The 17110-nt window shown below is 44.8% G+C and overlaps 1 protein-coding gene across 30 annotated transcripts in view; it reads left to right on the plus strand.

The window, feature by feature from the left end:
- Window positions 1-17110, plus strand: part of MAP4 (microtubule associated protein 4) — a 1839191-nt gene that overhangs the window by 5610 nt on the left and 1816471 nt on the right. The window contains exon 1 of one of the 30 annotated variants that reach the window (XM_078662499.1): window positions 15753-15871. The exons of the other annotated variants lie outside the window; for them this stretch is intronic. The gene's annotated coding sequence lies outside the window, so the exon portion shown is untranslated. Of the gene's footprint in view, window positions 1-15752; window positions 15872-17110 lie in introns of those variants that run through there. 30 annotated transcript variants of the gene reach the window in all.

Consider the following 17110-nt stretch of genomic DNA (forward strand, 5'->3'; position numbering starts at 1 on the left):
ATTGATGGATGCAATTGCTTGACTCAATCGTAACTAGTGGTATTTAAGTAGCCTGATTCTGTTCCATTTGCTTTAGCTCTTCTCTGCCATTTCATAAACGGAACTTCATGTGTATTTCAGCCATGGGACTGGTTTGTGGGTGGAAGGCATGTATACCCATTGTTTTCTTCTGATTTTCCTAATGAAGGTAAGTTATTTGTTTCTGATGCTGGAGCAGAGCGGGCCCAGTGATGAGTAACGGGGGTATATAGGTAGTTTACATCTATGTATTTGATGACCAGGAGGCTATTGTCTCTGAATAGGGTGCCGACCAGGGATCCATGTGTGTATTTTAACGAATAGTGGATATTTGGTTCAAAAGCTCTATATTTAGGAAGAACTTTTTGGATTAGTCAATACTCCAAACCATTTTAGTATTTATTATGTCTAGCCTCTTTCCACCTTCTGAAAGCCAGTGGGAATGCTGTTTATACGTTTTGCCAAAGGCAGATGATGACTAGGGATGCTACTCGACTTGCATTCCAGAGTTTATAAAGGACTGGTAGACTATTTTGCCCAAAGTAGCAGATGTCCGCACCAATAGCTGATGCTTTTGATGTTGTGTTCTAGGCTAAGCAGTGTTTCATTAACATTTTGGTCCAATATATAACAGAAGGATGCACCAATACTCCATATATCTGCATCATATTATTGCCTTTGGGCACCCATGTCACTCGTCTGGGGCTATTTTATATCCGTTTATTCAAGAAGTTAGTGTTTGGTGTTTTTCAAAATAGTGTGTTGGCAGTGGCTCTTCTGGAGTAACATTATCCTCATTTAATAGTATTTTTGGCAACACCTCTAGGCTGAGAGCATGTGTGGCCTTTTTGGTAGTGTGTGAAGGTCAGTGGACATGGACTCTGGATGGTGGTCTATATTGGGTAACAAATGTGATTTATAGAGCTGATGATGGATAGAGTCTATAAAATATCTGGGCAACGCTGGTGGTTCTGCTTTGAACATTGTATATCTCTATATGGCCTTGAAGAATAGAGGAGTATAAGTAAAATAAATATAAATCCTTGCTTGCTTCAGCCACCGCTGCCTTGCATGAAGCAGGGTCCCTTGTAATCCTTTTAAACAAAAGGAGTTGCAAGAGAAATCAATAAGGCACCCTCAACCCATAAAGTGTATATATGCTAGTACACCCCAATTGAACGCATACATGTATGTCCATTAGTGCTAGTTCACCATAAGTTTTAATTTATAATGAGGCATATGTGTCTAAGATACTTGTGTTTCCAGCCTAGAATTGTAAGTGATATTCTCTGCTGCCGTACTGGAATCTGTGGTACCCATATTAGTATTCCAAACAAGGAGACGCCCTGCCGGATGCACCGTGATGTGTCCTATACATTGTCCCGGGCATTTTCACAATTGGTATGCTCTCCAAATCACTGATGGGGTTGTTGGGTATTGGCAGTGTATGAAGGAGATCAGATGCCTATCATGTCTGGCACTGTTGTGACTTATCAGTGGTAACCAAACATGCTAGTGCACCCTAGGTTACTTTACTGTTGCAAGTAGTCTGGTCCGTCTTGAGCATGTTTTGTCTATTATTTTTGAATATGCTGATCAGTCAGTGAGATGAAAAATGTCAGTGGTGGTTGTCACTTTTGAATTTTTTTATTTACACAATAACTCGGTACAGATTAAAAGCCAAGGGTATGTTTGGACCTTAATTAGTGAAGGCTAACATGTTTCACTGCTGAGGAGTTAGAACAGTTTTTTCGCGGCTAGAGAACATATCAAGCGGTGTCTTGCAAAACCTCATTCTTAATAGCATACTAGTGAATATTATGGGTTTCTATGATCTGGTGAATTTCAGAAATAATCGGCGTTTGTGTGTAATTCCACTTGGAGTTGGTAACCGCATTGTGAGGTGAGCTAACACTAACGGGTTTGCTGGTCTCCCAACTGTATTGTTCTAGGATGCAGACCCGACGTGTTATTTAAGTGTGGGCGCCCGCTCCCAAAAGTCGGTGTTGGCAGTGAAACATGTCCTCCTTGTCTAATGAAAATTGACTATACCCTTGGTTTATAATGTGTGTCGGGTGCTGAGCAAATAGAAAGGGAACACCACCTTGATACATTTTTTTAATCTCACCGATTGTGCAGTTTACTCCCAGATAATCGAGGACATAGCTACGCTAGATCAAGGCATAACCTATGGACTAAACCATGTGTAACAAAGTCCAATAATTAGGGTTGCACCAGTGTGAGCAGTTACCAGGCGCGCAACGTCCATAGGGCTCAAAGGGCTTCAGCTTCGGACACTGTATAGGGTACATCAGTGTAACCACTAGTAGCACTTGCAAGGTGTCTCCTAGTTTTTTTTCTATTTTACTCTTTAGTTAAAGAGTACCAATATAGGCACCACAGATTCCAGTGCAACAGCGCAGACAATATCGTATACAATGGAAGACTGGACGCACAAAATCTGAAGACCCATGTACTGTACTATACATTGACCTGTTATGGGGGGGGGGGATGTGGGGGGTGTGTGTCTGTCTGTCCCTGTGTACCCGACATCCCCTTTTTCAAAATATGTGCATTTTTATTGTGGCCCACTGAAGAATGTCTTAATTTCTTCTTTGGATGACCTACCAAATTTTATTGTTCAGCTGCATACTTTATGCAATGGACATCCAATTTTTAAAAATGTCTTTTAAACTAAATTTCCACCCCTGCTATGCATGAAAGGGTGATGATTTTCATATTAATACTTATTTCCCAAGGTCTCTTCTACCAGTTATTGCTCCATGAACATTTTTTTGCGGCTAGAAAATGTGAATAAGTAGAATGCACCTTGTTGTACTCCAAATTAATTTTCATTTTTTAAAATAAACTATTTAACTGTAACAAAGTTAATAGCAACATTTAGTCAGTTTAGAATTTTGCCCCAAAGCTTACTTTAAGTAGAGCCGTTAGACAGACCGTCGTTTAGTACAGGAAGGGTTTGTAGTAATGAGTTCTTGTGGCTTAGACTCATTCACATAGGTGTTTGCTTTTGGTTTTCACTTGAGCTCTCAGCAAATATTTTAACATTAAACGCGGGTCACTTAAGAAGTGCTAACGGCAGAAGAAGCTTCACCTCCTTCATAGGAATGCCTTGGCCCAGGAGTGACTGCCTACCAGGGCACCTCTCAGGACTGACGTTTACATAAGTGGAGGCCCTGGGCGGTGCAAATCGCTCCACTGCTAATTACTGTGATTTGTAGCCTAATGACTGGTAATCCACGCTCGTGGGGCTCGATGTATGCCATTTCAGGTGCACTCTAGCGATACACACCTTTTTATACAGTTTTTTTTCTAATGGGAGTTTGTTAATCGCATTTAATCACGTTATTATTTCCTCTTGCTCATAGTATTTTTGCTATGCTTCGCATATTAATCGTCAGTGTATGTTATGAAAAAGTGCACTGTTTTCCTAATGTTCTATGAAGTGGAATACATCTGCTTTATAACGAAGGCTCTCCTTTTTCTGTTACATGCTCTTAAACATACAGGTTGAAAGTAACCTTTATCGCTGTCTGTACGTACTTAAAAAAAACCTGACATTAGACCTCCATTTAGTGTCTATCCATGCAGTCACCCAATCTTGTAAGGCCACGGTATGTGGATATTAACATCATAGAGCTTAAAAATAAACAGATGAGGCTTCCGGATAAAGCTTATATAACTGTTAGTACACCAACATTATAGTATTACTATACTTACCATTCAGGTGATTGTATTGCTTTATTACGTATTGCTCCTTTGCGCACACAAATCCTGCTGATGTTTAAGCGCAAGTTCCAAATGCATGTTAACTACTTGTGGAGGTATACCATTTTCAACGTAATTTTTTTTGTGCAAAAAAGGATTCTTTAATGATTAAAGGGACAACAAAATAAATATGTTCACTTGTAGATAGGCATCCCAAAAAATAAATAACATGAAACTGTGTGCCCCTGTTATGATGAAAATAGGTTTGGGACCCATTCTCAACCATGCACGGGCAAAGACAGTTGCTCTTGCCCTTGGGACCTATTGCTTTTGCCAGTTGTTTTTAGCTAAGCTGTACAGTATCCACAGTGCTATGTAACATGACTAGGAAAAAGAAGTAAAAAAAAAAAATGTAAAAGGCGCTATTACATGGCGGTTGCGTCATTTTGAAGGAGTGTATGATCTACCTATGCTCATGCCTACAAAATGACACTTAAAAAAAATAAAAATTACATAACCAAACGTACATAAAAAAAAAACAAAAAAACTGCAGATAGCAGAGTAAGACGTTGGTGAAACCAAGTCCCTTCCAACCAGGATTAGAGAACGAACCAGTAGTTCACACAAACATACTATATCAGGGCCATAGAGTTAACACCCTAAAAACCATCCAAATCAGGCGGGTGGGGCCAAAAGAAGAGTCAGAGGCATCTCATCCAGCTGAAGTACTTGCTCACGAACTTATTCCACACTATAGCTCCAGGGGCAAGCACGACATTCTTAACCGGAGCGCCATTTTAAAACTTATTAACTCAATTGAAACACTGAAACATCTGAAGACCATCCACATCGAAAGCATCGAATTCAAAATAATTCCAAACGCAAACGGAAGAGAGATGACAGTGGTAACTTGGAACGATCATTTGAATGCCAAAGAATTCTGGCATCATAGGGAAGAGTTCGCAAAATGGGGAATTGAGATTAGACCGGTCGAAATTGAAAGATACCCGGGCCCGTTATCCACGCTGGCAGACGTAAGCCCACAGTTTGACAGTGGAATACTCCGGGGCGCGGTCGGCCGCTCGGATAGTAGTAAGGGAGGATGGTCCAACCTACGGATCATCCATCAAGGAGGGTCAGGAGTCGCCAGCCAGGTGCGGAAAGTCTTAGCTCCAAAGGCAACCCCAGTGGACATCAAGAGGGATGAAGCATGAAAACCGAACTTGAAGGTATGCTCTTGGAATATAAATGGATTGGGAGGCAAAACAAACGACTTTGAACTAATAGCATTCCTTAAACAATTCGACATCATATTATTCCAAGAGACTTGGTCAATTTCATCGGACCACATAAATGGCTTTAAAGAAATTCAACATGCCACCAAAAGAGGTTTAACAGGCAGGGCAGCGGGAGGACTATCGATTTATCTAAACACCAGCATCCCATGGTCAGTTGAGACAATTGAGTCAGGTCAATCATGGATTCAATGTATTAAAATCATGCTCCCGACTGACACCAGTTCAGGACAACAGGATACCCTAGAGCGTCGCTCATTGGTCATATGCAATATCTATATTTATCCGGCATCAAAGAACAAACTACAGAAAATTTTGTCCCTTAAAGCATTTCTCAAATCCTTGCAAGCCACTTACCAACAGGCCGGTTTGGTGGTTTCTGGTGACCTAAACATGTTTCTACTAGAAAGAGACCCCGCCTATGACATCCAACGTACCAAGCGGGACGGGAAAACAATACCTCCAACAATAACAAACCATCGGAAAAAAGACAAACACGGCCAGATGTGTGCCCAAATGTTAGCCGATATCGGACTGATCACTTTGAATGGCCGATTCCCGCAGGATCAGCCTGCATCCTCGACCAGAATTGTAAAAAAGGCCCAATCAATTCTGGATTATACCATGGTGGACTCCGAGGTATTCCAAATAGTAGTTACCTACAGAATAATCCACAAACTGGAGAGCGATGACAGTCTACAAGCAATAGAGCTCAGATTCCAACACTCAATGGCCCCAGCAACAAAAGACCTGATGGTAACCCCGACCCTTTATAATCTTAAGCGATTAGCATGGAACGGAAAGAATGTAGGTAAAATCATGGTGCATGTGAAACTAATGTCGGTAGAAGACGAGGAAAAAAAAACCATTAGCATACCAAGTAAACTGGGAAAAAATGACCGCTATCCTAACCGACAAATTTGGTCAGCAAAATCAGACTAACAAAAGAAAACCCTGTCAGGCACATCAAGCTCACTCTGGTGCAATAGGGAGCAAAAAAAAGGTTATTCAATCAGGAACTCGGAAAACTCAAAGGGAAAGACCCTAAGAGGGGTGACGACATTAAGCAGCAAATACATAATCTAAGGCAAATATACAAAAAAGAAGTATGGACTTTAAAGAAAAAACATCAAACAGAAATCTGGCAACAATTAATAGAAGCCAGCAAATCCAACAGGAAATTCTGGGCAGAAATCAACAAAGTAGCCAATGGAGCAGCCCTCGTTTTTAATGCAAATATACTACAGGAAGACTGGATCCACCATCTAGAGCAAACTCAAATGACCGACGCGCACGTAAGGAATGAACATCCTCTTACCTTCCGGCTGACTGAAAAGCACGAAGAAGATCAAACCTTTGATGCAACCTGGATCACGAAATGCCAAGTCCAAACGGTCCTGAACAAATTGAGGCCAAAAGGTGCCCCAGGCCCGAATGGCTTGCCTAATGGGCTCTTCAAACAAGATCATTCGTTCTGGGCAGAATATCTTACCCCATTGTACGATCACGCATTCCAATCAGGAAGCATTCCCTCCTCATGGAGAGGGAGTATTTTGCACCCAATCTTCAAAGCAGGAGCGTGCACAGATCCAGCGAATTACAGACTGATCGCGCTTATTGACGTAGAGGCCAAGGCATATGCATCAAATCTCTTGATTGCGCTGGAAGATTGGATTAGCCGTAACAACATCCTCCCAAACAGGGTTCAGGCCTGGAACCAACACGTCATGCAATCTGACAGCGCTCAACCTTCTTGTCGACAGAGCAAAGGCCAAATCAACAAAACTGTACACCTGTTTTGTTGACCTAAAAGCGGCGTTCGACACAGTGCCAAGGGAGATACTATGGGAAAAGATGGCCAACTGGGGTACCCCTCCGAAGTTGTTACGGGCCATTATAAATCTATACTCATCCACCTGGGTCAAGATAAAACTCGGTAATGGGGACAGGACAACAACAAAAATCCCTACCCGAATTGGCCTCAAGCAGGGATGCGTATTAGCCCCCACCCTCTTCAACATCTTCACTGCGGACCTTGACAAGAGCATCTCAGAGATTCAAAGCGACCCACCAAATCTAGCCCAACACAAAATAAGGAGTATGCAGTATGCTGACGACATAGTCCTGTGCAGCCAGACCCCGTTGGGTCTCCAACGCGCTATAACAAGGTTGCACAAATATACTTGCTCGCATGGGCTGCAATTTAACTATAAAAAAACAAAAGTGGTCTGCTTCGTTCAGATGGCACATCGCGGGAAACAACATAGAGCAATGTACCACCTATAAGTATCTGGGAGTACTTGTTGATTCAAGATGGTCACTAAAAGAACACACCATGTATAGAAAATCACAGGCAATCGAATTGCGGTTTGCCCTAAACATACTAAAAACAAAATTAACACGTCCATCCAATGAATACTTGCTGAAAGTGATCGCTGCTAAATTTTTACCCTCCCTCACGTACGGCTCCGACCTATACAGAGGCAAAGATGCTAATTTCCTGAACCTCCAACAGTCAGCGCTGTTCAAATACCTCTACCAAATTCCGCAGTTTGCATCACAGGCGCAGGTACGCCTTGAATTTGGGTTACTTAACCAGCATCATGCAAGACATGCCGCCATAATAAAAACGTGCTGGAAACTAAGAGCAGCACAAGAGGACACGCTGATGGGTCACTGTTGGACTGAAATCAACAATCAAATCAAAGGAAAAAAGGCATGGAAAAAAACACTGGAAGAGGCGTTGGAAAATCTTGACATGCAACAGACGTGGAACAATGAACATACCTTCGCGGCCTTCAAAAAAGCAGCCAATGGTGCGGCGAAACAGAAATCCAGGATTGCTGACAAAGCAACATTGGCCAAGAAAAAACACAGATGGATGGTACTGGCCACGTACGACAGAAGCATTCCGCAACCGTATCTAGTTAATTACATAACACCATCTACGCAACAAATGCTACTACGACTGCGGCTGGGAACCTATACCACAAAAGACCAGATCCCGGCATGGCGGCAAACATGGCCAACATCATTGTGCAGACTTTGTGGTCTTTCTGAAGAATCCCTGATCCACGTCCTGTGCGTCTGTCCCGCTCTGAGCAACCTGAGACGGTATTATCTCCTTCAAATATTTCGCCTTTTCCAAATCAGAACATGTCGGCCGGCAGTCATGCTAGTATTGAACAGCGAACAGCTGCAGACAGCCTGCAGGGCCACCCGTTTTTTTTCAGAAAGCGAGCCTCCTATTGATGAAACACGAAAAAGAGGTGACTAATGGGACAAAACACAAAGTCTTAGTGAAACAAAAGACTTTGAAGCTAGATAATGAAAGATAGACTTTTTTTACTTTGAAATGGTCATCAGTCAGCAGATGCACTCTCATTTATTTTATGGAATACGTTCTTTGAAATCTTCTCCTTTTTAGGTCGAGCTGACGTTAGCATTCATGCGAAGCATGAATGCTGTCAGCTCGACAACTAATGTGATCCGTTTTTAGGAGAGTGGACACCAAAGTGTTACGAGCGTTTTCAGTGCCGGATTTCACCTCGGGAGCGCGCAGCATTGTCTGCAGTGGCAGTGTCAGTTTCGCTTTTGTATTACTTTCGTTTTTTCCGAGGCTGGCTGAGGGTAGCTTGAAATGAACAGGCTTGCTTTGAACATCATGAGTAATTATTTCTAGCAGTCTTGTAATGAACATGCACGCTGGTATTCTTTTTAAAACACTTCTTTGTAAAGGCACATTTTTAATTATCGGAAGCATCACAGTGAATAAATGGGTCAAGCTGCTGGTTTATTTATTTATTATTTTGGCGTCATATTTACTTTTAAATTTAAATGAGTGGCCCCCACCCCTCTGCATGCACGCACGCACACACAGGCGCACACACACACACACACATACACACTGCCGCCCTGCACCCCCTGCATACACACAGACACGCAAGCACGGAGCCCCACTCACCCGGACTTCTACTCGTCCCGCTCCGGGCTGCTCCCTCCGGCGTCAACGGGCACAGGGACACTGGCACTCCGCTCCTTGGCTTCCCGGGCGGACGCCGGCTGCACGCAGGGCTCTCCTCTCTCTGCTCCGGAGCCTTGCGCCAGCCATTGCAGCCTGCCTCCTGGGAAGCTCCGGTCGCGGTCGACTTCCTGCTTCTGGTCAGGCCCCGCCTCTGTCTCGAGGAGGGCTGCCTGACTTCCGCCCAGCCCGGCCTGCTTTCGCTGGAACAGCCGCTGGACGATCAGAGCCATCAGACGAGCACAAGAGGTTTACGGTAAATGTCTTTTTAAATTTTTTTTTTATAAACACTATTACTAGCCTATGCACTGATTCTCTTATCCCATACCCGCATATGCTATCTCTCATCACGCATCTCACTATATGAGTGACATTTTGATAACGTATGAAACTTTTTGAGAGGCACTTCACTGCGAGTAGAAGGCGGCAGTTATGTCGTTGTAATAAAATGAATATAAGAAATAGATTCCTTTGTGCGTTACAGTAGGCACTTAGCTTTGTTCCCATTCAAGCATGGGTTTCCCCGGTCCAACATACAAGTGGCGATGACTAAAAATACAGGACTGCCTGAACAAATAAACTTTCAAACAACACAATGATTTTGGACTTTAAGCAAAAAAAAACTGATAGATTAGTTTTGTATAGCCCACTGTTAAACAGCGCCTTCACTGAGTGAATTTAATTGTCCTGGTGGCAGACACTCACGAAAGCTACACAAATGAAGCCTTTTTTCCTACATATTGCCCCTTTGTTTCTCTCTTCTCTGCTTTATATCAACCGCCTCAATACAATTTCTTTTCCCCTCTGCCTTTCTCTTCAACTCTTCTCTCATCTCCCTGCTCTCGCTCTCCCTCCCTACTTACACCCTCCCCTCTATCCACACCCTGTGATGTCGGCTTACAGGCCCTCTTGCCGCACATGGAATCTACCCGTCTCTCACTGAGAGTGACTATTTTAAGTGAAAGTCGATGACATTATGTAAGCCACTGGTTTTTAAATGCCGCAAACTTTTATCCCCCTCCTGTGATGTGAACCTTCTTTCGGGACGTGGTCGCCTATCGCCACCTGCAGGCCAAAACTGCAGGCCTCACACCCTCACTCACCCTCACTCACCCTCACACCTCCTCACCCTCACACCTCCTCACCCTCACACCGCCTCACCCTACCCTCACTCATCCTCACTCATCCTCACTCACACACCCTCACACACCCTCACACACCTTCAGACACCTTCAGACCGTCACCCCCCCTCACCCCCCTCACCCTTATCCTCACACACCCTCACTCACCCTCACCCCCTCACTCGCCTTCGCCCCTCACCCACCCTCACTCACACCCTCACCCACCTTCATACCCTCACACACCCTCATCCTCACTCACCCTCACACCTCCTTACCATCACACACCCTCACATCCTCACCCACCAACACACCCTCACCAACACCCCCTCACCCCCTCACCCCCTCACCCCCTCACCCCCTCACCCCCTCACCCCCTCACCCCCTCACCCCCTCACCCCCTCATCCTCATTCACCCTCACACCCTCACCATCACACCCCCTCACCCCCTCACCCACCCTCACACACCCTCATTCACCCTCACACACCCTCACTCACTTTGACACCCCCCACCCTCACACCCTCACCCCCTCATCCTCACTCACCCTCACACCTCCTCACCATCGCATACCCTCACATCCTCGCACCCTCACCAACCCTCACACACCATCACTCACCTTCACACCCCCTCACCCCCTCATCCTCACACACCCCTCACCCTCACAACCCTCACACCCGCACTCACCCTCACCCCTCACTCACCTTCACACCCTCACACCCCCTCACCCTCACACACCCTCACCCCCCCTCACCCCCTCACCCCCTCATCCTCATACACCATCCCTCACCCTCACACCCTCACCCCCTCACTCACCCTTACACCCTCACACACCCTCACTCACCCTCACCCCCCCTCACTCTCCCTCACACCCTCAGCCTCACCCCCCCATCACTCACCCTCACACCCCATCACCCTCACACCCCCACTCACCTTCACACCCCCTCACCTTCACCCCTCACCCCCTCATCCTCCTACACCCGCACTCACCCTCACACACCCGCACTCACCCTCACTCACCCTCCCACCCTCACTCACCCTCACACCCTCTCACCTTCACCCCTCACACACCCTCACTCACCCTCACTCACCCTCACACCCTCCGCCTCACACACCATCACTCACCCTCGTCACCCTCACACCCTCATTCACCCACCCTCACTCACATCACACCTCCTCACCTTCACACACCCTCACATCCTCACGCCCTCACTCACACCCTCACCCACCCTCACACCCCTCACCCCCTCATCCTCACCCACCCTCACACCCCTCACCCACCCTCACACCCTCACTCACCTTCACACCCTCACACACACTCACCCTCACACCTCCTCACCATCACACCTTCACATCCTCACCCACCCTCGCACCCTCACCCACCCTCGCACCCTCACCCACCCTCGCACCCTCACCCACCCTCACTCACCTTCACCCCCTCATCCTCACTCACCCTCAAACCCTCATCCTCACTCACCCTCACACCTCACTCACCCTCACACCTCCTCACCCCTCCTCACCCTCACCCCTCCTCACCCTCACCCCTCCTCACCCTCACCCCTCCTCACCCTCACCCCTCCTCACCCTCACACCTCCTCACCCTCACACCTCCTCACCCTCACACCTCCTCACCCTCACACCTCCTCACCCTCACACCTCCTCACCCTCACACCTCCTCACCCTCACACCTCCTCACCCTCACACCTCCTCACCCTCACACCTCCTCACCCTCACACCTCCTCACCCTCACACCTCCTCACCCTCACACCTCCTCACCCTCACACCTCCTCACCCTCACACCTCCTCACCCTCACACCTCCTCACCCTCACACCTCCTCACCCTCACACCTCCTCACCCTCACACCTCCTCACCCTCACACCTCCTCACCCTCACACCTCCTCACCCTCACACCTCCTCACCCTCACACCTCCTCACCCTCACACCTCCTCACCCTCACACCTCCTCACCCTCACACCTCCTCACCCTCACACCTCCTCACCCTCACACCTCCTCACCCTCACACCTCCTCACCCTCACACCTCCTCACCCTCACACCTCCTCACCCTCACACCTCCTCACCCTCACACACCCTCACATCCTCACACCCTCACTCACACCATCACACCCCCACACACACTCACCTTCACACCCCCTCACACCCTCATCCTCACTCACCCTCACACCTCACCATCACACACCCTCACACCCTCATCCTCACTCACCCTCACACCTCACCATCACACACCCTCACAGCCTCATCCTCACCCACCCTCACACCTCACCATCACACACCCTCACTCACACCCTCACACACATACAACCACGCACACAACCACGCACACAACCACGCACACAACCACGCCCAACCACACACATACAACCACACACATACAACCACACACATACAACCACACACATACAACCACACACATACAACCGCACACATACAACCGCACACACACAACCGCACACATACAACCGCACACACACAACCGCACACATCTATCTATCGCCCTGACCCTATCTATCGCCCTGACCCTATCTATCGCCCTCACTCAATCTATGGCACCACCACAGCATCACTCAGGGGCACCACAGCATCACTCAGGGGCACCACAGCATCACTCAGGGGCACCACAGCATCACTCAGAGGCACCATAACATCACTAAACGCCACACCATCACTCAGCGCCACCACAGTATCAATCTGTGCAACCATTCAACAACAACTGGTTCAAATATGTTCTCTCAATGTTTCAAGCTTTATTACAAATGTCACAAAAAGTTGGTAATATTTCACTTCTGTTCTTGGATTTTCATCACAATAAAATACACTGAACATATTCTTCACAAAAGTTATTTACAAAAGTTTAAGATATTGCCATTATAAGTTACAATAACTTTTATTTAAGTATTAATTATTTAAAAAAATTAAAAGCCATTGTTATTTGTAATATCAATACATCTAAGTCACGTAAATACAAAACATGTTGCATTACAAATGCCTATAGGTGTCACAATTACAAAAGATAAAAGTATTGGCATTGAAAATGACAAAGCTATTAATTTCGCTATTTTCAAAACAAACACATAAATAAAAAATGTGTCATTTACAAGACCAATAGCTCAAACTTTCCTAATGCGAGACCTATTGCATTGCAAATGCTTGTTTTGTAAAGGTTTTTATTAACCATATACAATAAAAATGTTACTTACGTTGGTGTGGGCAGAAGCAATACTGAAGGTGCAGGTTGGGAGAAGTAACACAGAGGGCCAGGGTTTGTCGTGGAAGTCATGTGGAGGGAGCAGGTGGGAGTGCATGAGCAACACCAGAGGGCGGGAGGAAGAGGAGAGAAGGAGGGCATGGGTGAGGTGAAGTAACAGGGCGAGGGTAGGTAGGAGGAGCAATGGGTGAAAGAGCAGTGTAGAGCGGGTGGGGAGAAGGACGCTGGCGACAGAGCAACATGGAGTAGACTGGGAAAAAAGTGCACATGAGCGACGACTGAGCAGCAAACACGCTTTTATGAAATGCTTAACCCAGGAAACATTTTTTGCATGGAAAGCAAGAATTGGAAATGAAAAAGCCGGCCAATCAAAAAATGGTAAAGAGGCTATGCTCCATGGGAAGGTCAAACAAGAGATTGACAAGCTGGTCCATTAATAAAAAGCAGGCAAATGAGTAACTGGAATGCCAAACAGTGGTCTGCAACGGGTGGGCTCCAAGGCTTATATATATATTTTTGGTAGGCCCACAATGTCTTTTGCCACCAGATAACTGTGCTGTCTGGTAGGCTCGCGCTAAAAATTAGCTAATCCACGCCGATGCTAATGTAGGTTTAAATTGAAGTGCACTTTTTTTTTTCGCAAGTGCACTTCTGTGAGTGGTAAACGCACTGCAATTGTTACTGAATACCTAAAAATAAGGACATTGTAGGTGCTCTTATATTTGCAGTGGGTGTTCCTCTGTAAGACGCATCTTCCAAAGCTTATGGCAACACAACAGGACATTATGCCCATTTTGCAGATTTTATGTTGTGGAATATAGTCTTGTTGATTTCAACATATCCTTTATCTAGGCACAGCTTAAAACTGTTCACCCGAACTGAGCTGTTTGGTTTTATATAGCTCTATCTGCAAAGTTCGTGTGCCTTAGATCTTCAAATAAACGGTTTCCCTTTCCAGCCCTGTATTACTCACTTTATAGACTTGGAAAGAATGTGAAGTGTAGTAGGTGTGGCCACATCTGTAGGTTTCACTAAAATTTCCTCAACAGTTCCATTAACCAACCGTGTTAATTATTAACCCCTTTCCATTCACCTTTTGTGTCCTCCAGCTAACATTTTGGTGCGTATAAATAGTCTTTTAAAATCAACATTTGCTCTGTTGTTCAGTGATTGTCAAATTACAGTCCTTAGTATACTTTATTTTTTAAATTATAAGAAATTGCCCCATAGCCTTAGGTTGGTGGCTTGCCTAGTCAGACTGACGCTGATATGAGCCTCCGAACTGCTTTTTTAAATAATAATTTTCGCACTTTTTGTCTATTTTTTTTCTTTGATAACATTAGAAGACTTGCACTGTTGAAAAATTGCAGTGGTCATACTTTAATGCAACACATTTTCAAAACGATATCCCGCTGTTGTACCTGAAAATAAATTGCAGAACTTTAGCAGTGAACAACAGTTAGACATAGGCAGATTTTCTATAATCGTGAAATTGTCAAATTAAGTCTAAATGTATACATGGCAAACAATGACACGTTGATTTACACATCTACTTTTCTAAGACTCCTTGATTACATTAGACCTTCATTGATGAATCTATTAAAATCTGACCCAGTGTTTTTCGTGTAAGACCTTTAGGCTCCATTCGAACATTATACATCCCTGAAAGCTGAGCAGACCGTGCGCTTTTTTGGCAATTGGAAGTTATTTTCCCTAGTGTATTCTCGAGTTTATTCGTTCTCCATTCGGGCCCTCAATAGTTCTTTATTTTGTCCAGTCACAGTAAGCACTTTTCTTTTCCCTGGTGTTGTCTCTAGATCTTCCTTGGTCCATTTTGGGGTTCCCCCTCCTATTTTGTCATTTCCTTAGTTTGGCGCTTCTTTTCATTTTGCTGGTTCATTCATATACGTTTGCTTCCCAGTCCCTCCAAGCCGTTCTCTCGTAGAGGCCAGAGGATAGCTGTGGGCTGACATCAGCCCTTCCTCGTGCTGTAACCGAGTAACCCAATGAATATAGGATTGCAGGTCCGTCGCCGTGGTTGGGTGTGGTGCCGAGGGTGGAGATGTACCAGGGACTTCAGCAGCCGCGGAATCCAGGCCTATTCAGGATGAGTGCCCAGTCATCGGCAGAGCAGAGTACACAGCTCCCAGCTATTAATACACACCAGACTCGTCTCCAGCATAATAACGGTGCTCGCTCTCGGGGAGTAATTGTCTTTTATTAAATATGACGTGTTCGCAGTAATACTACAGCTCTGCAGCACGGTCACCTGTAACCTAAGGACTCGCTATCTGAATTATGTAATTATAATCGGAGACGCTGATCTCTGGGGATTACCAGCCCACTGCTGTCAATACAAGATGGTGAATTAAACTTCGAATTCAAAGCTTCTATTCTAGTTTTGTGCAGCAAATGTGTGGATTCCTCCATATTGACTAGCAGAGCTCGACAAATTCTGTGGATTTGGGTGAGTGTTTCGTTTTATTGAAATGTAGTTTTGTCTTGTGGTCCGTTGAGAATTAAATGCAGCATTGAGTTAAATGTTACAGGTGGAACGTGATATTCAGTGGTGTGTTGTAACTGTGTGACAGAGCCAAAAGGTTAACAAATAATAAATAATTACTGTTGGATTCCTTTAGCCCTTTGTACTATTAAGTGACCTTGAGGCTGCACACGGTGTTTACCTGGATTAATTGCAAATAATCCTGTCGGCATTTAACACACCTTCTCAGATGTTGAGAATGGAACCCGTCAATCATGTTTGTATTGACCAAACGCATACTCCGGCATTGTTTATGTAAGCCATCTTTGAGAAGAGGAAGAATCTGATATTTATGAAACTGGCCTTCCACCTTGTAGTTTACCTATTACAGTTCTTAAAAACACTGATCTCGTGTGCATAAGTTACCAGCTATATCGTGAACAATTCGGATTCTACGTCTTTTGACAGTTGATTGGAAGATGATCATTAGTATTCCCCTAAACGATTCTTGTTTTATCCACATTAGCAGCATATAGTGTTGAATTGGCCTTGTAGGATTTGAACTCTTGAAAAGCGGGCTGCCTTTTTTCTACCAAGAGATCTGAGCCCACTGAGCTATATTGCTGACTTTATATCTTGGTGCATGGCTTGCTATCCAATTAATTGCTGACCTCGAGACTTTTAAACGTGTTTTCTTCTGTTTAGCACTCACTTGCTTAAGTGTTTGTACTGAAAAAAAACTCTGTCTGACTTGTTTAACTATGTCATATAAATGGATATATGGCCTTTGTTGATCACTGGTTTGATCAAATGTGGTCCCGCATATTGTGTGTATGTATGTAGGTGTGTGTGTGGGTGTGTGTATGGATATATTTATTTATTTATTCTTGGCGCCATGCCGCTCATTGTCCGGTACACTGTAGACTATATTTCTCTGTCCATCACCTCTTAATTAATTTAGTGTATTTTAAAGTATAATAATAATAATAATAATAATAATAATAAACTTTATTCGGATTATTTGAAGAATCCATAAAAGCGGTACATAATAAAATATGCAGTGCAAGATAAATTACGGATAACATGAAAAATTGCATATCTAATTTTTAAAAAACAATTAATTTGTTCAATACTGTTAATTTAAAGATTTTTTCTGTGTCTGTATATACACTTCAAGAAGTTGAGAACATGGTAGCAGGTGGCTTCAGTGTCCAAGAGCTGCAG

The sequence above is a fragment of the Lissotriton helveticus genome, chromosome 10 (assembly GCF_964261635.1).
Source record: "Lissotriton helveticus chromosome 10, aLisHel1.1, whole genome shotgun sequence".
NCBI classification, from domain to species: domain Eukaryota; kingdom Metazoa; phylum Chordata; class Amphibia; order Caudata; family Salamandridae; genus Lissotriton; species Lissotriton helveticus.